The following is a 22304-nucleotide window of genomic DNA, read 5'->3' as shown; positions in this document are numbered from 1 at the left end:
ATTCTACCAGTGTACATCTGTACTGTAAATATGTTAGTGAATAACCCTAAGCCACTGTCAGAGATTCTTTTCTCAACTGCTAAATCCTAGAAAATCATTGCCAGCATTCTAGGCATACTTTCATATGTTCAAGCAGATCCAAAGGAGCCGATGGAAGCCTCCAGAAAAGGTGTGGCACTCTCCCATTTTTGGTATGTATAAACTCTACCACCCCAAAGTAGGCAGAGGATAGAAATAAGATCCACATTAATTGAACATCTATTAAAGAAGTGGCTTTTACACTAGCTAGATAATTCAATTTTTACAAAATAAGTATAATAAAAATGTCTGCTAAAATACATTTGTTTTATCAAAGTGGTTGAGAACAGAATAAGTGAGGAGCAAGGATAATATTTTTTGTCAACACTTTATGTTAGGGCACCAGCCCACGATTCCCATGATTGGCGTTTTTACCATTTCAGAAGGATTTCAACATTGGCAATCTTTTTGCTAGTGAACAGGAAACACACAATTAATGCTTAAGTATCCAAAACCTATTATCCCTCCACACTATTAAAGAGAAATATGTGTCTGCCAGCTTGGATCCTGAGTCTTTCTTGTACAGAATCATAAAAAGAATCAAAGGAGAGAACTGCAAGTAACTGACAATTTGCTTGAGTGTTTGACCTTGGGAACAGTAGAGGATTAGTGGTAGGAGAAAAAAAAATGAGCATATCCCAATAATTTTTTTTTAAGTAGAGGAGAAAAAAGCCCATGTGGGTTGTTTTGGGGGGTAAGGAATATGGAATTCAAAAAGCCTTTGCAGAGAATAGAGGAAAACTTAGTACCTGACTTACATAAAAGAAAGGATTGTCAAAGTATGAGAACATAATAACATGGTGATATCAAATTATATCATTTTTGCACATTCACAAGAGCCTTAAAAATTCACCTTTTAAATTAAATGTTGGACTAGTTTTTTTTTTAATTTATTTTTTATTGTTATTTTCCGCAACAGACTTTTTTTTCCCACTGTACAGCATGGGGACCCAGTTACACATACATGTATACATAATTTTTTCTCCCATTGTCATGCTGTGTTGTAAGTATCTAGACATAGTTCTCAGTGCTACACAGCAGGATCTCATTGTTAATCCATTACAAGAGCATAGTTTGCATCCATTAACCTCAAGCTCCCAATACCTCCCCTACCTCCCCCTCTCCCCAGGAAACCACAAGTCTATTCTTCAAGCTCATGATTTTCTTTCTGTGGAAAGGTTCATTTGTGCTGTATATTAGATTCCAGATGGAAGTGATGTTATACGATATTTGTCTTTCTCTTTCTGACTTATTTCACTCAGGATGAGAGTCTCTAGTTCCATCCATGTTGCTGCAAATGGCATTATTTCATTCTTTTTGATGGCTGATTAGTATTCCATTGTGTATATATACCATTTCTTCCTAATCCAATCATCTGTTGATGGACATTTGCGTTGTTTCCATGTCTTGGCTATTGTGAATAGTGCTGCAATGAATGTGCGGGTGTATGTGTCTTTTTTAAAGAAAGTTTTGTCCAGATATATGCCCAAGAGTGGGACTGCTGAGTTATATGGTAGTTCCATGTATAGATTTCTAAGGTACCTCCATACTGTTCTCCATAGTGGCTATACCAGCTTACATTCCCACCAACAGTGCAGGAGGGAGACACCACCAAACTCCTGGAAGAGAACATAGGCAAAACATTCTCTGACATCAATCTTATGAATATTTTCTCAGGTCAGTCTCCCAAAGCAAGAGAAATAAGAGCAAGAATAAACCAATGGGACCTAATCAAACTGACAAGATTTGCACAGCAAAGGAAACCAAAAAGAAAACAAAAAGACAACTTACAGAATGGGAGAAAATGGTTTCAAATGATGCAACTCACGAGGGCCTAATCTCTAAAATATACAAACAACGTATACAACTCAACAGCAAATAAGCAAACAACCCCATGGAAAAATGGGAAAAAGACCTGAATAGACATTTTTCCAAGGAAGATATACAGATGGCCAACAAGCACATGAAAAAAATGCTCAACATCCCTGATTATTAGAGAAAGGCAAATCAAAACTACCATGAGATTCCACCTCACACCAGTCAGAATGGCTGTCATTAATAAGTCCACAAATAACAAGTGCTGGAGGGGGTGTGGAGAATTGGACTAGTTTTTAAAATGTATTTCAGATTTAGCCCAGACCACAAAGTTACTCAGTTTTTTGTTTCTTGGTTTTTTTTTTTTGCTGGTTTTTTTTTTGTGATTTACATTATCAGTATAAATTACAAGCTCTTTCCTCTGTGGATAATGGTATTCTTCTTCTATGTGTTTTTGCTTTTCTCCAAATTTCATTAGTATGTTTCTGTTCCTGATATTTGAAGGTTTGACATCCTTGTCTCTGACTTTTTGTAGAAATAGGAAGAAAAGTAAATCATTATATTTCTATTAAGATTTTTTAAAACCATGCAAAATTCCCATTTTGAACAAGACTCTAATGAACTACAATGAACTTACAGTAAACTAAACACAAATCCATTGCTGAGTTAAAATGGCAGCACGAGGAGCACTGAGATGCTCTCCTCAACAACAACAACAAAACATTAATGGGTGAATATTGCACTAAGGAAAAATACTCAGAATCTTTGGAAATTATCCTAAGGGTATGCAACAAATGAAGAAACATTTAAGAAAATTTACTGAGTTTTAATAAGAACAGCTAGAGTCTGTGAAATTTAGTAAGAATAGTGAGAGTCTGCAGGCAATCAGATTTACCCCCTCCTCATTCTGGTTTAGTTTAATGGGAACTCTACTCCTGGTGGATGTTGCAACATCACAGGTCTCTCTCTCCCCTCAGTATCCTGTCTAGGGCCAAGGTTTCTCCCTGAAGAGAGATGGTATGAGCATTTATCCTCTTCAAAGTTACAGCTGATGGAATTTCTATTCAAGTCAATGTGGCCCAAGGTCTGGAACTTCTTCCACTCACTCCCCACAGGTGGTGTGGGAGCTCTATCCAAGGTATGCAGGTCAAGAATATTGGGTCCTGATAACCCTCATCCTGGTTCATTCATGGGGTTACCTACTGGATCTCATGCCCCCATTTTTGAGCAGGAGCGTGACTCTGAGAAAAACTAGTCACTTTCCATTGCTCCAGCTCCAGAGCAATGATACCAAGGTTCTGCCCAAGCATAGAGACAGGCTATGAGAATGCTCCATAGCTCTCTGTAAGGAGAATAACTTTATTTGGAACAGAGAAAAACAAAATTAAAGCTTCAAAAAAAGGAGGATGGCTGTCAAAAAAGCCCAGAGATTTTGGTGATAAGCAATTCAAAGAAGTCTAGTAGCTCAATAAGAGCAACAAGCAAAATGGCAAAACAGCCAGTTTAGCAAAGAGAAGGAAAAGAGATAGTGAAGAAGCTATTTTCAGGGGGTCTGTGGAAGCCTCAAAGACAGAGTTAAAAGACTTTTCCTGAGAAGGAGTCCATTTAGTATGTAGCAGCTTAAGTCTCAGAACATTGTTAAAAATAATATAGAAAATTGGTAGCAATTAGTGAAGACTAATAACTGGGTGTATTGCAAATATAGTCAGACCAGCCAGAATCCTATCAGGGAAATCAGGCAAAGAGGTAATCAAATATAGCCTGGCTAAAACTACTGTTATCCTAGGTATGATGGAGAGGGGAGGAAATAAGGATGACTTCATATATATACAAGGCTGCACACTCTGAGGAGCAACAAGTCTGTACATCATAGGCAAAACAGACCTCACATAATCAGTTCAGCCAAGTTATTAAATACATAAAGGATAAAGCAAATAACAAAAACAACTTCTGGAGTAAAGAAATCAATGACCAGAGTACCTGCAATATATTACCTAAAATGTCCAATTTTCAAAAAAATATGAAATATACAAATAAATAGGAAACTATGACCCATATATGTGGGGGAAAATAAGTAGGCAATTGAAACTGCTGTGAGAGGGACTAGTTGTCAGAGTTAAAATCAATGTAGCCTTTGTAAATATGTTCAAAGAACTAAATAAACATATACCTCAACAATGAAAGAAAGATGTGCATCTTTATCTTTTGATGAGATGATAAAGTCTCATCAGATAGAGAATATCAATTAAGAGACTGATTTTTTAAAAAATCTAATAGAAATTGTGAAGTTGGAAAGTAAAATAAGCAAAATGAAAAAAATCACAATAGGATTTCAACAGTAGATTGGAGCTGGCAGAAGAGACAATTAAATAATTCAAAAACATACTTTAAAAAGATATGCAACCTTAGGAACATAGTAAAGAAAAAGAATGAAAAATGAGTAAAGCCTCAGAGAAATATGGTATACTATTAAGTACAATAACATAAGCCTAAAGAGAATACCAGTAAAATAGGTGAGAGAGAAAAGAACAAGTTTATTTAATAAACAAAGGAAGCCTTCCAAGATTTGATGAAAAATGTTAATCTCCACATCCAGAAAACTTAGGAAACTTCAAGTAGGATAAATTCAAGTAAGTCCACAACTAGACATATCATAGTAAAAATGTTGAAAGACAAAGATGAAGTTTTGAAAAGAGTAAGAGGGAAAATACTCATCATGTACAACTGAAACCCAAAGGTTAACAGATGACTTTTCATCAGAAACAACAAATGCCAAAAGGAAATTTAAAGTGCTATTATTAAGAAAAAATTATCAGCCAAGAATTTTATATCCAATGAAACTATGTTTCAAAGATTAAAATAAAGATACTCCAAGATAAACAAATTTGAGAGAATCTGTTGCTAAAAGACCTGCCTTACAAGAAATACTAAAGCAGATTCTTTAGGTTGAAAGCAAATGATCCCAGACATTTAATTGAACATCTATGAAAAAAACAAAGAGTAACAGTAAATATAATTATGTAACACAAAACTACACACGTATATATGTATATATGTATTTGTATTCAGGGATCTTTAACATATAGAAATGTAATATATTTGATGATAGAAGTTTTAAAAATGTGGGCAGGAATATAGCTGTATTGGAGTAAGAAAATAACACCAGATAGTAAATAAAATCAACAGGAATAAATGAAACAGAAAAGGTAAATAAGGTTAACATAAAAAACTCTACAAATAATGGTCATTATTTTCTCTCCTTAGCTTCCTTAAAGGACATAACAATAAGAATGTATTGTGCTTGTAACATATATGGATATAGCATATCTAATAATTATAGCATAAGAAAGGGAAGTAGAGAAACAGTATCTATAAGTAAAGTATTTCACTGGAATTATGTCAGTAAAAATCTAAAATAGATTCTTGTAATGGAGTATAATTAAGACTCCAGAAATAAACCTTTGCACTTATGGTCAATTGATCTTCAACAAGGATGCTAAGATAATTCAAGGTGAAAAATTACTATTTTCAAAAAAATGTTGCTGGAAAAATTGGATATCCATGTGTTAAAGAAAGAAGTTCAGGGAGATCCAGTTGTGGCCTGGTGGGTTAAGAATCTGACTAGTATCCATAAGGATGTAGTTTTGCTCCCTGGCTTTGCTCAGTGGGTTAAGGATAGGTCACAATTCGGCTTGGATAAGGCATTGCTGCAGCTGTGGTTGTGGCTGTGGCTTTGGCCAGCAGCTGCAGCTCCAATTTGTCCTCTGGCCTGGGAACAAGCAAGTGCAGCCATGAAAAGCAAAAACAAAACAGAACAAGACAATAAAATTTAAAATTTTCCTCACACCAGAAACAAAAATTAACTCAAAATGGATTATAGACCTAAATGTAAAAACCATAAAACTCTTAGAAGAAAACAGAGGAACAAATTTTTGTGACATTTGTTTAGGCAAATTTTTCTTAGATATAATACTATAAACATGAGGGGATAGGGGAAAAACAGGTAAATTGTGAAGCCATCTGGTCCTGGACTTTTATTTGTAGGGAGTGTTTTTATGACATATTCAGTTTCATTTCTACTGATTGGTCTGTTCAGTTGATCTATATCTTGATTCAGTTTTGACAGGCTGTAGGTCTCTAGAAAGATGTCCATTTCTTCTAGGTTGTAGAATTTGTTGGCATATAATTGTTGATAGTATTCTCTTATGGGTTTTTGTATTTCTGTAGTATCCATTGTGATTTCTCCTTTCTTATATTTTGTTTATTTGGGTTTTTTCTCTCCTCTTCTTGGTGAGTCTAGCCAGATGTTTGTCTATTTTGTTTACCTTTTCAAAGAGCCAGCTCTTGGTTTTATTGATTTTGTCTATTGTTTTTTGAATCTCTATTTTATTGATTTCCTCTTTGATCTTTATTATTTCCTTCCTTTTGTTGACTTTAGGTTTTGCTTGTTCTTCTTCTTCTAATTCATTCAGGCGGTGGCTTAAGTTGTCAATTTGAGATGTTTCTTCTTTTTTGAGGAAGGCCTGTATTGCTATCAACTTCCCTCTGAGCACTGCTTTTGCAGAATCCCATAGATTTTGAGTGGTTGTGTCTTCATCATTTGTCTCGAAGTATTTTTTTAATTTCCTTCTTGATTTCCTCACTGACCCATTGGTTTTTTAGTAGCATGTTGTTTAGTCTCCATGTAGTAGGTTTTTTTCTCACTTCTTTTCCAGTGGTTGATTTCTAGGTTCATGCCATTGTTGTCAGAGAAGATACTTGAAATAATTTCTATACTCTTAAATACTTCAAGGTTAGTTGTGTGCCCCAATATGTGACCAATTCTTGAGAATGTTCCATGTGCACTTGAGAAGGTATACTCTGATTTTTTTGGATGTAATGTCCTGAAAATGTTGATTAAGTCTAACTTTTCTATTGTTTCCTTTAGGATCTCCATTGCTTTATTGATTTTCTGTCTAGAGGATCTGTCCATTGATGTCAGTGGGGTGTTAAATTCTCCTATTATGATTGTATTCCCATCAATTTCTCATTTTACGTCAGTTAATATTTATTGTTGGTATCTGGGTGCTCCTATATTAAAGGCATATATGTTGACAATTGTAATATCCTCTTCTTGTATCAATCCTTTAACCATTAAATAGTGTCCTTCTTTGTCTTTCTTTCCATAACGTCTTTGTTTTAAAGTCTATTTTGTCTGACATGAATATTGCATTGCAACTCCTGCTTTCCTGTTTGCTCCATTAGCATGAAACATCTTTTCTCATCCCCTCATTTTCAATCTATAAGTGTCCTTTGCCCTAAAGTGAGTCTCTTGTAGGCATCAGATTGAAGGTTTTTGCTTTTTTATCCAGTCTGCCACTCTGTGTCTTTTGATTGGAGCATCGGGTCCATTGACATTTAAGGTGATTATTGATAGACGTTTATTTATTGCCATTTTAAACCTTGTTTTCCAGTTGATTCTATGTTTCTCTTTTCTTCCTTTCTTTTTTTTGGATGATTTCCATTTATTTTATGCTTGAGTACTTTTCTTTTCAGTTTTTGTGAATGTAATGTTTGGTTTTGATTTCTGGTTGCCCTGTTTTTTAAATATGTTAACCCCTTCCTATATCTGCTTGCTTTAGCCTGATAATCATACAGGCTCAAACACACCCTTAAAAAATAAAAAAAAAAGAAAAGAAAAAGAATCTATTTTTTCTTGCTTCCCTTGCCCACATTGTATGAATTTGATGTCTTTTTTTAAATTTTTCTTTTAACATACTCATGTTTAGATCAGTATGCTGGCTTATTAAAGTGACTGCTTTCCAATTGTGGTTTCCTCCATCCTAGTTCTTCCTCTTTTTTTTTTAATTTAGAGAATCCCTTTCAGTATTTCTTTTAGAATGGGCTTTGTGTTGCTGTACTCTTTTAGCTTTTGTTTGGCTTCACAGGAGAATTCTACCAAATATACAATGAGGATCTGGTGCCCATCCTCCTTAAAATTTTCAAAAGATTGAAGAAGAAGGAACACTCTCAAAGACATTCTATGATACAACCATCACCTTAATTCCAAAACCAGACAAAGATAGCACCAAAAAAGAAAACTATTGACCAATACTTTCTATGAATTGATGCAAAAATTCTCAAAAAAAACTAGCCAACCAAATCCAAAAACATTTCAAAAATATCATACACCATGAGCAGGTGGAATTTATCCCAGGTGCACAAGGATGATTCAACATATGTAAATCAATCAACATCATACACCACATTAACAAAAGAAAAGTCAAAAACCACACGATCATCTCATTAGATGCAGAAAAAGCATTTGACAAAGTCTAATATCCATTCATGATCAAAACTCTTACCAAAGTGGGTACAGAGGGAACATTCCCTAAGATAATCAAAGCCATTTATGACAAACCCACAGCAAATATAATACTCAATGGAAAAAAAGCTGAAAGCTTTCCCATTAAAATCTGGAACAAGACAAGGATGCCCACTCTCACCACTGTTATTCAACATAGTATTGGAAGTCCTAGCCACAACAGTCAAAAAAACACAAAAAATAAAAGGCATCCAAACAGGAAGAAAAGAGGTAAAACTGTCACTGTATGCAGATGACATGGTACTATATATACAGAAAACCTTAAGGACTCAACACAGAAACTACTTGAATTGATCAACAAATTCAGCAAAGTAGCAGGATATAAGATTAACATTCAGAAATCGGTCGCATTTCTGTATATTAATAATGAAATATTATAAAAGCAATACAAAAATACAATATCTTTTAAAATTGCACCCCAAAAAATCAAATGCCTGGGAATACACTTGACCAAGGAGGTAAAGGACTTATATGCCAAGAACTATAAAACATTAGTCAAGGAAATGAAAGAAGATGTAAAGAAATGGAAAGTTATTTCGTGCTCCTGGATTGGAAAAATTACTGTTGTAAAAATGGCCGTATTACCCAAAGTGATCTACAGATTCAATGCAATCCCTATCAAATTACTCATGAAATTTTTCACAGAACTAGAACAAACAATACAAAAATTTATATGGAACTACAAAAGACCCAGAATTGCCAAAGCAATCCTGAGGAACAAAAACCAAGCAGGACGCATAACTCTCCCAGACTTCAGGCAATGTTAGAAAGCCACAGTCATCAAGACAGTGTGGTACTGGTACCAAAACAGACAGACAGACCAATGGAACAGAATAGAGAACCCAGAAAGAAACCCAGACACCTATGGTCAATTAATCTTTGACAAAGAAGGCAAGAACATAAAAATGGGAAAAAGTCTATTCAGCAGGAATTGCTGGGAAACCTGGACAGCTGCATGCAAATCAATGAAACTAGAACACACCCTCACATCATGCATGAAAATAAACTCAAAATGGCTGAAAGACTTAAATGTAAGACAAGACACCATCAAACTCCTGGAAGAGAACATAAGCAAAACATTCTCTGACATCAACCTTACAAATGTTTGCTCAGGTCAGTCTGGAAAGAAACAGAAATAAAAGAAAGCAACAGAAATAAAAGAAAAAAATAAACCAGTGGGACCTAATTAAACTGACAATCTTTTGCATAGCAAAGGAAACCAAAAAGAAAACAAAAAGACAGTTTACGGAATGGGAGAAAATAGTTTCAAATGACGCAACTCACAGGGCCTAATCTCTAAAATGTACAAACAACTTATACAACTCAACAGCAAAAAAAAGCCAACAAGCCAATTGAAAGATTGGCAAAGCACCTAAATAGACATTTCTTCAAGTAAGATATACAGATGGCCAACGAGCACTTGAAATAATGCTCAACATCACTGATTATTAGAGAAATACAAGTCAAAACTACTATGAGATACCACCTCACACCAGTCAGAATGGCCATCATTAATAAGTCCACAAATAACAAATGCTGGAGGGGGTGTGGAGAGAAGGGAACCCTCCTGCACTGTTGGTGGGAATGTGAACTGGTACAGCCACTATGGAGAACAGTTTGGAGATACCTTGGAAAACTATACATAGAACTACCATATAATTCAGCAATCCCACTCTTGGGCATATATCCAGACAAAATGCTACTTAAAAAAGACACATGCACCCACATGTTCATTGCAGCACTATTCACAATAGCCAAGACATGGAATCAACCCAAATATCCACTGATAGATGACTGGATCAGGAAGATGTAGTATATATACACAGTGGAATACTACTTGGCCATAAAAAGAACAAAATAATGCCATTTGCAGCAACATGGATGGAACTAGAGACTCTCATCCTGAGTAAAGTAAGTCAGAGAGAGAAAGACAAATACCATATGATAGCACTAATATCCAGAATCTAATATATGGCACAAATGAAACTTTCCACAGAAAAGTAAATCATGGACTTGGAGAATAGACTTGTGGTTGCCAAGGGGGAAAGGGAGGGAGTGGGAGGGACTGCAATCTTGCGGTAAATAGATGCAGAATGATGGATGAGCAATGGTATCCTGCTATGTAGCACTGGGAACTCTGTCTAGTCAATTATGATGGAACACGTAATGTGAGAAAAAAGAATGTATACATGTATGTGTAACTGGGTCACCATGCTGTATAGTAGAAAAAAATATATATACAAGTAAATGACGAAAAAAGAAAAACAGGTAAATAGGACTTCATTAAAATATTTTTTTTTGCATCTCAAAGGGCCTTATTAATAAAGGGCAAAGCTATCTCACAGAATGGGAATATTTGAAATCATATATTTGAAAAGAGAATTGTATTTGGAATATATAAAGACACCTTATAACTCAACAATAAAAAGACAAGTCACTTAGTTTAAAAAATAAACAATGGATATTAATAGACATTTCAACAAGGAAGATAAAAAAATGACAAATAAGTACAGGGAAAAATGATGATAGTCAACATCATTTTTCTTTAGAGAAATACAGATAAAAATCTGAGATAGTACTTCACATCCGTTAGGATGACTATGATAATAAAGGGAGGCAACTAAAAGTGTTAATGGGAATGTGGAGAACTTGGAATGCTCATACTTTGCAATTCTACTCCTAGGTATACAGCTAAGAGAAATGAAAACATATGTCCACACAAAGCTTATACACAAATATACACAGTAGCATAGTAATCCAAAAGTAGAAATAACCCATGCCCATTAACCAATAAATGGCATTATTTATTATTCATTATTAAGCAATAAAAAAGAATGAAGTACTTATTTAGCAATAAAAGGAATGAAGAACCGACACATACCACAACATGGATGACAACATTATGGTAAATGAAAGAATATGATCACAAAATATAATATCCTATATGAATCCATTTACATTAAATATCCAGAAGAGAAAGTGCATATGGACCAAGAGCAGATTAGTACTTTCTTAGGGTTAAGAAGAGGAAAATGGGGAGGGACTGCTAATGGGTATTGGGTGTCTCACAGGGTGATTGGAGAATTTCAAAATTAGGTTATAGGGATCGTAAACTTTAAAAATTTTGAAATTAAAGTATAATTTACAGTGATTCAAGTGTACAGAAAAGTGATTCAGATATATGTGTGTGTGTGTTTGCATGTGTATGAATGGATAGATAGATGTATTCTTTTTCAGATTCTTTTCCTTTACAGGTTATTATGAGAAATTGAACATTGAGCATAGTTTCCCTGTGCTATACAGGATGTCCTCGTTGGTTCCTATTTTACGTATAGCAGTGTGTAATTCCAAATTCTTAGTTTATCCCTCCCCCTTTCCCCTTTTGGCAAGTATAAGTTTGTTTTCTATGTCTATGAGTATATTTCTGCTTTGTAAATAAGTTCATTTGTATCACCACTTTTTAGATTCCACATATAAGAATCCATTATTGGAAATCTATCAATAATCATTTCTATTAAAGTTCAGAATGAGTAGATTAAAGTTCAGAAATGGAAAGTGGTTTCCCAAAGTTATAAAGTAAAAAGTAGCAGAGATAAATTTGAAACTCAACTCCATCTAATTTGAGAGATAGCACTCTTTGCACATCACCAAACTATGGACCAAAGAATGAAAAAAAAATTAAGAAAAAAAGATTTGGGGAATAAAGTAGTGTTACAGTATTTACTGAAGAAACCAGGTAAAGCTTCTCAAGCATTACATTCAATAGGCATTTACTACATATAACTTTGTGCTAGGCTTGATTCTGAGTGTAGTGATATAAACTCAAATAAAGCATACTCTGATTTGAGCAAGTGTAGAGGAATATGGAAAACAAAGTTCAAACATGTACTTTGATAAAGTTATATTCTGAGAAAATGCAGAGAAAAAGGATTGGAATCAAGAAAGAGTATTTGGAGGTGACATTTGGGATGACTCCTGGAGGGTATAATAGATTTGGGGGTAGATTAAAAGGGTATTTTCTGGGAGTTCCCATTGTGGCTCAGTGGTTAACGAATTCAACTGGGAACCCGGAGGTTGCAGGTTTGATCCCTGGCCTCGCTCAGTGGGTTAAGGATCCAGTGTTGCCGTCAGCTGCGGTGTAGTTTGCAGACACGGCTCGAATACGGCGTTGCTGTGGCTCTGGCGTAGGCTGGCAGCTACAGATCCGATTAGACCCCTAGCCTGGGAACTTCCATATGCAGCAGGAGTGGCCCTAGAAAAGGCAAAAAGACCACAAAAAAAAAAAAAAGGGGTATTTTCTGGTTGAGGGGTCTTGACCAGTTAATACAGAGTACTGTTTTTCTTCCTTTCCATAGTTTGGGCTCATTTGAAAGTGACCCTAGAAAAGAAAGATGGAGATTAAAAATGTCATTTTAATGGCTGAAAAAAACTATTTGTAGAGTATGACTTAAGTGTGTGTCCAAATGAGCTTGCTAAATCTTCAACCCTAAAATTACAAAGAGAAGTTATCTATTACTATGTAATAAACACAAAATGTAGGGTAGTGTGTTAAGACAGTGTTGTATTACTTCTGATGATTCTGTACATTGATTGGACATGCTGTTGCTCTATATGGTATCATTTGAAGTTGCTTTTATAGCTGCATTCAGGTGGAAGGCATATTGGACTGGATGGTTCAAGGGAGCTCTATCACATGTCTGGAGGCTTTGGTTCTAGGAGTTGGCTGTGGTACTTTGGTTCTCCTCCAAATGGCTCCTTACTTCACATGAGACTTTCTTTCCACACCCTTCCCCACTTCAGCAGGACAGCCTAAAATGCCATAGCATGACCAGATTCCAAGGGAGGGCAAATGGGAGCTGTCTGGTCTTTCAAGGAAGAGGCCTTAGAATATATAAAACATCATTTCCTTTGCATTCTGTGGATGTAAATAAATCAGAGGGTCAGACTGGATTTGGTGGGTGGGGAAGTGGATTCCACACCTTGATAAGAAAATAGGCAAGCATGTACAGGAAGAGGAGGAATTGTCAGCAGCCTTTTGTGGGGGGACAATTCAAAACAGACATACACAGCTAGCCATCAGTATAGCCAGGTCACACCAAGCCTCCCTGACCTAGGGACATTGGTTGCATGGCAGAGAGCAGACAGAACATATAACTTCCACAAAGATTCAAAAGAGAGGAGGAGGTCTTACACTGTTGGCGGGAATGTAAATTAGTACAGCCACTGCAGAGAATATCATAGAGGTTCCTCAAAATACTGAAAATAGAACTACCATACTATCCAGCATCCTGGGCATATATATTCAGAAAAAAACTATAATTTGAAAAATTACATGCATCCTATTGTTCACTGCAGCACTATTTACAATAGCCAAGACATGGAAACAACTTAAATATCCATTGACAGATAAATGGATAAAGATGATGTGATACAAATATACAATGGAATACTACTCATCCATAAAAAGAATGCAATAATGCCATTTGCAGCAACACAGATGGACTTAGAGATTGTCATACTAAGTGAAGTAAGAAAAAGACAAATACCATATGATATTGTTTACATGTGGAATCTAAAGTCTGACACAAACAAACTTATCTATGAAACAGAAAGAGACTCATAGACACAGAGAACAGATTTGTGGTTGCCAAGGGGGAGAGGGTCAGTGGAATGGATTGGGATTGCATATTAGCAGAAGCAAACTGTATATACAGAATGGATAAATAAGGTCCTAATGTATAGCGCTGGGAACTATATTAAATACCCTGTGAGAAATCGTAATGGAAGAGAATATGAAAAAGAATACATATATATAGTCACTTTGCTGTATATCAGAAATTAATTATAAATCAATTATACTTCAATAAAGTAAATTTTATTTATTTATTTATTTTTATTTTTTTACAGAATAAAATACATACATTTACACACAATTACATTCACACAGATTATTATAACATGGATCTTAAGAAACAGATTAAGTGACTCCCACTGGAGAAGTGGAATGGAAAATATGCTGAGACAAATAGGAAATTTATTCTATACTTTATCCCAATTTTATGGCTTTCATCTTTACTACTTAGTTTTATCTATTACATTTCAATTTTTCTTTAAAAATTAGCATGATATTAAATTGTTATATTAAGCAACTAAAATTTATAAAGAAGAAAGCCTTATATGCCATTAAATATTTTATATAGCATAGTAAAAAGAATAACTTAACTGGTAAGCATAACAAAAATAATACACCCTCTGAAAATAAGTAAAATATAAAATGCATAAGTTGGTTAAAAAACAGTGTAACTATATAAATATGTCCTCACAATTTGTTCCATCTCATTGATTCTTCAATAAAGGCATTACACCATTCTAGGTGATGTGATAAACAAGACATTATAGACTCTACATTGTACCATGGAGAGAAATGGTTATTAATAATACAATTATAGAACTGTATTATTTAATTGTACAGTGGCATTATTTAATTATAATTATCATAAGTTCTTTGATGGAGAGGAAATCAGAATCAGATCTAAATGACCCCCTTCATGGTGGATTATGCACTTATTTATTATGAGATATATTTCTTCTCCAGAGATTCCTTGTTTGTGTATCAATTGTAGATTTTTGGTTTGCAGTTATCCTGAAGTTTTGATGTAAGAGTCTATATGTATATGAGATTGTTTTAAGTTGTTGTTCTCTTCATTGCAAGTTCATCTCTGGTGTCCCGCATTTGTACCCACCTCTTCTCATGATTTCTGATTTTGATGATATAATTGTGCATGGATGGTTTCGTATCTTTACTGTATATATACCTTTACTGGTGAGCCTTGTCATTTGTGGAATTTTTGTTGCCTGTTGCTGATCTTTTCTTTCCTGCCTAGAGAAGTTCCTTTAGTATTTGTTGTAAGGCTGGTTTAGTGTTGCTGAATTCTCTCAGCTTTTGCTTATCTGAGAAGGTTTTTATTTCTTCTTCAAATCTGAATGAGAGCCTTGCTGGGTAGAGTATTCTTGGTTGGAGGTTTTTTCCTTTCATCACGTTAAGTATATCATGTCACTCCCTTCTGGACTGCAGTTTCTGCTGAAAAAATCTGCTGATAACCTTATTGGGGTTCCCTTATATGTTACTTGTTTCTTTTCCCTGGCTGCTTTCAAGATTTTCTCTTTGTCTTTAATTTTGGTCAGTTTGATTATTATGTGTCTCGGTGTGTTCCTCCTTGGGTTTATTTTGTATGGTACTCGTTGTGCCTCCTGGATTTGAGCGAGTGGTTCCTTTCCCATGTTAGGGAAATTTTCGGCTATTATCTCTTGGAATATTTTTTCTGTCCCCTTCTCTCTCTCTTCTCCTTCTGGCACCCCTATAATACGGATGTTGGTGCATATAACATTGTCCCAGAGTTCTCTGAGACTCTCTTCATTTTTTTTTCAATCTTTTTTCTCTTTTCTGTTCTGCATCCGTAATTTCTTCTAATCTGTCCTCCACCTCGCTTATTCATTCTTCTGCCTCCTGTATTCCACTGTTAGCTGCTTCTAGTGAGTTTTTTATTTCAGTTATTATAGTTTGCATCTCTTCTTGTTTAAGTTTTATATCTTGTATCTCTTTGGTTAGTGTTTCCTGTAAGTTATCCATCTTTGCCTCCAGTTTATTTCCAATGTCTTGCATCATCTTCAACATCGACAGTCTAAAGTCTTTTTCCTGGAGGCTGAGAATCTCCTCATTGCTTAGCTGATTTTCTTGGGTTTTTCCTTTCTCCCTCATCTGAGCTATAGTTCTCTGTCTTCTCATTTTTATAGGTTTTTGGTGTGGTGACCTTTTTACTGATAATAGAGCTGTAGCCTCTCTTACTTCTGGTGTCTGCCCCTCTTGTGGCTGAAGTCTGTATGGGGGTTTGCTGTAGGCTTCCTGATGGGAGGGACTGATGCCTGCCCACTGGTAGGTGGAGCCCATTCTAATCCCTCTGGTGGGTGGGGCTTAGTCTCTGGATGGGATTAGGGGCTGCTGTGTGCCTGAGGCTCTTTAGGTAGCCTGTTTACTGAGGGGTGGGGCTGTGTTCCCACCTGGATTGTTGTTCGCCCTGGGGCTTCTCAGTGCTGACTGATGGGTGGAGCCAGATTTTCCCAAAATGGCCACCTCCAGAGAAAGGCAACTGCTGAATATTCCCGAGAGCTTTGCCTTCGATGTCCCTCCCTCACAACAAGCCACATTCACCCCTGTTTTCCCAGGATATCCTCCAAGAACTGCAGTCGGGTTTGACCTAGGTTCCTGTGGAGACCTCGCTCTGCCCTGGGACCTAATGCACGTGAAACTCTGTATGCGCCTCTTAAGAATGGGAGTCTCCGTTTCCCCCAGTCCTGTGGAGCTCCTGTGCACAAGCCCAGCTGGCCTTCAATGCCAGATGCTCCAGGGGCTCTTTCTCCCAGTGACAGATTCCAGCATGTGAGGGTTTGATGTGGGGCCCAGAACTCTCACTCCTGTAGCTGAGTCTCTGTGAGCCAGTTAGTTTTCAGTCTGTGGAGCTTCCCACCCGGGAGGTATGGGGTTGTTTGTATCTTGAAATCACCCCTCCTACCTGTGGATGTGGCCTCCTCTTTTTCTTCTGGAGTAGGGTATGGGTTTCCGGTCCATTTGGGTGGAGATTGCTCAGTCTTTAGTTGTGAATTTTGTTGTTTTTAGGAGAGAAGTTGAGCTCCAGTCCTTCTATTCCACCATCTTAATCCCATCTCCCAATAAAGTAAATTTTAAAAGAGATAGAGAGGAGAAGGAATGCACTGGTCCAAGAATTCCCAATTCCTTCTCCCAAGTTCACCAATCAAATGAGTTCTTCCTTGGGGAAGGAATTAATAAGAGAGTGGAGTGAAGTCTAGAGTATTTCTCAGGTCGAGCCCCCTTCTATGAAATCTTGAGGGAATAAGCAGTCCATCAAGACACCAGGCAGAAATCACACAATGTTTGTAAAACAAAGTATTGAGTGGTATACATGAACTCTACAACTTCCCATTAGTCAACATGGTCTGGAAAAGCACCAAGATGTTGCTGTCCAGGGCAAAAAAATCAAAACAAAACAAAAGCAAAAAACCATATGGGTTTTCTTTTTCTGAGATAATTTCAGCAGTACCTCTGCTACCTTGCCTAACTCCCGGTAGAGATTTTTGAGAACTGTCTGCTCATCTCCTAAAATAGGATTTAAGTTTGAGTACATGCTTGTGATACCTGAAGATGGCTATCTTAACGACAGATGGGAATAGGGCCCATGTTGTAGAGGGGATATATAAATTACAGATTCAGAAGGCCCCTAGAGGTATGGCTGGGTTGGGTCCTAACACCCAGGCTTCTCCCAAACTGCCTGGGAATACCACAGATGTGTATGGCTCTACTACCTAATTAATGAGGCAAATTTGGGGACCTCGTGATGCTCAGTCCTAATGAATACATACAGTAAGTTAAGGCAGGGTGCTTCCATTTAGATATGCTGATGAATGTAATTTTAATTTGTTTCCATATTCTCTCCAAAACAATTGATGTTTCACAATCTGGAAAAAATGGTAGGGGACTGGGAGTGTTAGAAATGGGCTTTCTCCCCAAGACAATTCACCTGAAACAGGAACCCTCATGAAAATAAGTAAAATATAAAAATTACCACTTGATGCAGATTAGGAAAGGCTTCTTGTGCTTATGATGAAGTCCTGCTGGGCCTGGACCATTCTATGCTCAAGGACTCTTAAAGTTGTTTGTTCTTTTAGTTTGTTATTCCTTCCTTTGAGTTTATTTTTAATGGCTGTTGTTTATAAGAACAATGCATTTGAAAGCAAGTTAGGATAGAATTAGGATATAAAGATATTATAGCCAGCTCTGTTGAATAACTAGCTGAGCTTGGAGGTTATAACAAAGGTTGGGATAAAGAATTAATCATGCTTTCGAGGAATTCAAAGCTTATATCATCTGGGGTATCCCCTTTAATAAAAATAATTCAAGTTAAGACTATAAAATTAGGTAGTGGGCCTTAGAAAAGGTCAGTGGAATTGGGGGAACTTAAAGCTTAAGTTTCATTGATTTCATGGTAAATTGACCTTTGTTGGGAGCAAAATGTTATTAAAAATCCATATATGACCTGATAATTTATATTAAGTTTTATGTAAACATGAGCAGGCCATTGATCAGTGGCTTATGTGTTTTGTAGTGGAGAAAAGTAATTATGGACGATATACTGGTTACAGGTATATAAGTCTTCTAGGGCTGTTGTCATAAAATACCACAATAATAGAAATTTATAGATACCAGCTCTGGAGGCTAGGAGCCCAAGATCAAGGTGTCAGCATGGATTGGTTCTTTCTGAGGGCTCTGAGAGTGAATCTCTCTTAGCTCCTGGTAGTTTGCTGGTAGTCTTCAGTATTCCTTGGTTGAAGATGTGTCACCCTGACCTCTGCCTTCATCTTCACATGGTATTCTCCCTATATGGTGTTATCTGTCTCTGTCCAAATTTCCTTTTTTTTTTTTTTTTTACTGATAGGAATTTTCTAGTTTTTTTTATTCTTTTTTTTTTAAATTTCCTCTTTTTATGAGGACACGACTATATTGGGTTAGGATCCACCCTAAGGACCTATTCTTTACTCGATCATCTGCAAAAGTCTCATTTCCAAATAAGGTCACAGTCACAGTACTGGCGGTTAAGAATTCAACATCTTTGTGAGAGGGTGGGCACAGTTCAATTCATAACAACAGGTGACACAGTATTAATATATGATCTCTTAAGAAAGTCAGTGTCCTCAGGTGAAGATGCTCTGGCCTATCCCTTACAGCCTTGCTATTCAAGTAGGTGGACATGTGTTCAGACAATGTCAGAATTTGTCATTTTATTAATGTAAAGTCAATTTGGAGAGTAAATCTATGTGAATCCTTTCCATTATGTATCTGACAAACACCTATGGAGCCTTCAAAATGTTGCTGAGGTATCACCTTCTTGGAGACACTATTTCTATCCCACTTTTCTTCAGATACACCCTGTCTTTCATGCCACTACCTCTCCCTGGAAAGGCGAGTTCATGGACTACATCACCTAGATTCTCAAGTTTTGTGACTTCAAGCTGGGTTCATTTGTGGGGACCTCTGGGAGAAGATAGGGAAAAGGCAAGAGGGTGAGGTCTTGGGATATATTCCCCCAGATTCTTCCTGTGATCTCATGTCTGGCCTTATCTCCAATGAAGACCACTGTTCCTTTCAAGGCCTCTGGTGCTACACAAAATTTTCTCCCCTGGTACTTTCTCCTGTCCTTTGGACCTTGGATGATAATAGCTCAGCTTCTTCTATGCCGTGGATGAAGGTTCTTTGCCCTGTATTTCTTTACACCTACACTTTTCTTTTAAAAATATTCTCCTAGAATTATTCTAAGTTCCCCATCTGCTTTGTGTTGGGACTTTGACTGATACCTGCTCCATTCCACAAATGAATGACTCCCTCTTCTATCTTTCCACTATATTGGACTTAATTCTGTTTATCTATAATATTATACTTTATTGCAATCTGTGTATATAGCAGTCTACACCCACCTGACTCATGTACTAGGCTAAGAAGAACAAGCTACCAAGTTAGAACCACGGCAGAAGCACTACTAGTAACAAAGATAGAGTACCTGTCCAATTTGAAATTTATGTACTCAGTTACAGTGACTAAATCTGGAATTTGATTACATTTGCCTCCTCCTCCAATTATCCCCCTTCTTTGGCAATTGACGTTTAGAAGTAGCCAAGCTAGCATGTTTAAGTTATTTCCAGATGGTAGGTCTTCCATATACGGCACAATTTTTTATCAAAATTAAGTCATTGAAAAGCTATAATCACAGTGAGAAGAAAAGGCGAAGTCTTAGGAAGTAGTAGCTTCATTCTATACAGTTAGTTATACAAGAAACACCAATCTCTTTTTCCATAAATCAACCCATTTCATAGGTTTAGAGGAAAATTTGACCTTGGCTGCTTTCCATGGTCCACTTCTGGAATTTTACGCAGAGACAAGGTGTTTGGAAAGGATGCTCTGGGACTAGTCATGAGTCATTTTTCCACAGAGTTATGCCAAGACCTTACTGTTCTGGAAACTCTCAGTTTCATCTGTTTCAGGATTAGGGCCTTGGCATCCTTCTTTGAAGCTTCCTCTGTTCCCATTGGCTTAGACATGCCTGGTAAACCATCTTATTTCTGAAGCCCTTCCTCACTATCAAGCTATATAGAAGCTGTATCCCCGTCCTTCCTTGCTCTCCCTTTTGAATATTCAACCCTCAACCAAAGATATATTTCTTCCCTTCTACATTTTTTACTAAGGCATTTTATCTGTAGCCCAGTCTTCCTTCTTGAGCTGTTGGGCCTATCTACTGAGATCCCCCAGAGATTTACCATGATGGAACAGAAAAGCCACAGAAAATTATGTCTTCAACTTTGATGGTAGGGGCAGAAGACCAGAAGATCAAGGAGGTAATAAAAGGTGAAAAATCCTCCACAGTGATTTGCACTTTAAAATATTATCCTACTAAATTGTCATACATTGAGTTGGAGAGGTATGTGCATGGATGTGAAGAGAAATGAAGCAGGAATCTCAAGCTAGTGATGCTAGGACTAGGTTACGAAGGGGCTGCAGACAGATGGAGGTAAGGCAGCTGAGAATTCCAGCCCTAATCAGAATCGAGTTAACTCCAGGCCTTGTTTAGGGTTGATTCTACAAGGACGGACATTCCCTCAAAAGGACTAGGGCATTCTTGAGGAGAGATGTGACCACACATGAACTAGGGAGGACAATTCAGCAGTGTCACCTTTTCATGAAAGTTTACATCAAAGTGCCTGAGTAACAGGGTGAGAACTCATGATATACTTCTTCAGTTTAGCCAGAGGTTCTCAATAATAGGAAATAGGAAAAAAAAAAACAAAAAACAAAAAAAAAACACCCCAAACAAACAAACACAACTGGTTAAAAAAGCCCAGTGCCGAGGTTGAAGTTTGCAATTTACAAGCAAGTGTAGATCATTTGAAAGATGGTCAAATTATTGCAGTGTTTTTAAATCTAGGCAGGCATAATAAAAAAAAGTCAAAGAGAAAGTCAAATGAACAAACGAAAAGAACAGATAAGCAACAAGGTCCTACTGTATAGCACAGGAACTATATCCAGTCTCTTGGGATAGAACATGATGGAAAATAATGTAAGAAGGTGAATGTATATATGCATGTATGAGTGGGTCACTTTGATGTACAGCAGAAATTGGTACAACATTGTAAATCAACCATACTCAATAAAAAAAAATTAAAGAAAAAAAATAGGCAACTTAGCGGTCCAGAGCATCCCTGGAAAATGTCCTGCCATATACCACCCTAGAAGGGATTTCCCCCACAATACTTCCAAGTGATGCTGCTTTTATTTACAACCGCATGGCATGCTTGTTCCTAAGAGCACTTGATTCTCCTGGCTGCTTTCTGCCATTTCCACTCTTACATAGTTTCCTTAATTATCTAAATTTCAGCCCCATAGTTTCTTATATCAATTATTTTATTCACCAAATGTGCAGATTCACCAAAAGAGGAATACTTCAACTTCTCTTTTTATTCACTTGCCCAGGAATTTCAGCATTTCTAGATCAGTGGTTCTCAAACTTCAGCATGCATCAAAATCACCTGGGGTGAGAACACTAGTCCAAACACAGATTTCTGGGCCCCGTACTCCAGAATTTATGATTCAGTGGATCTGCGCTAAAATTTGAGAATGTTTATTTATTTATTTATTTATTTTTGTCTTTTGTCTTTTGTCCTTTTAGGGCTGCACCCATGGCATATGGAGGTTCTCAGGCTAGGGATCTAATTGGATCTGTTGCTGCCAGCCTTCACCAGAGCCACAGCAATGCCAGATCCAAGCCGCATCTGCGACCTACACCACAGCTCACGGCAATGCCGGATCGTTAACCCACTGAGCGAGGCCAGGGATCGAACCCACAACCTCATGATTCCTAGTCGGATTTGTTTCCACTGCACCATGACGGGAACTCCAGAATGTTCATTTTTAACAAGTTTCCAGGTG

The sequence above is a fragment of the Sus scrofa genome, chromosome 13, assembly GCF_054392235.1.
Source record: "Sus scrofa isolate SSC_HxYL_T2T_F1_AM1 chromosome 13, Sscrofa_HxYL_maternal_Yorkshire_Landrace_v2.0, whole genome shotgun sequence".
In the NCBI taxonomy this organism is placed as follows: domain Eukaryota; kingdom Metazoa; phylum Chordata; class Mammalia; order Artiodactyla; family Suidae; genus Sus; species Sus scrofa.
The sequence above is the reverse complement of the archived record's forward strand: the minus strand, read 5'-3'. Positions refer to the sequence as shown.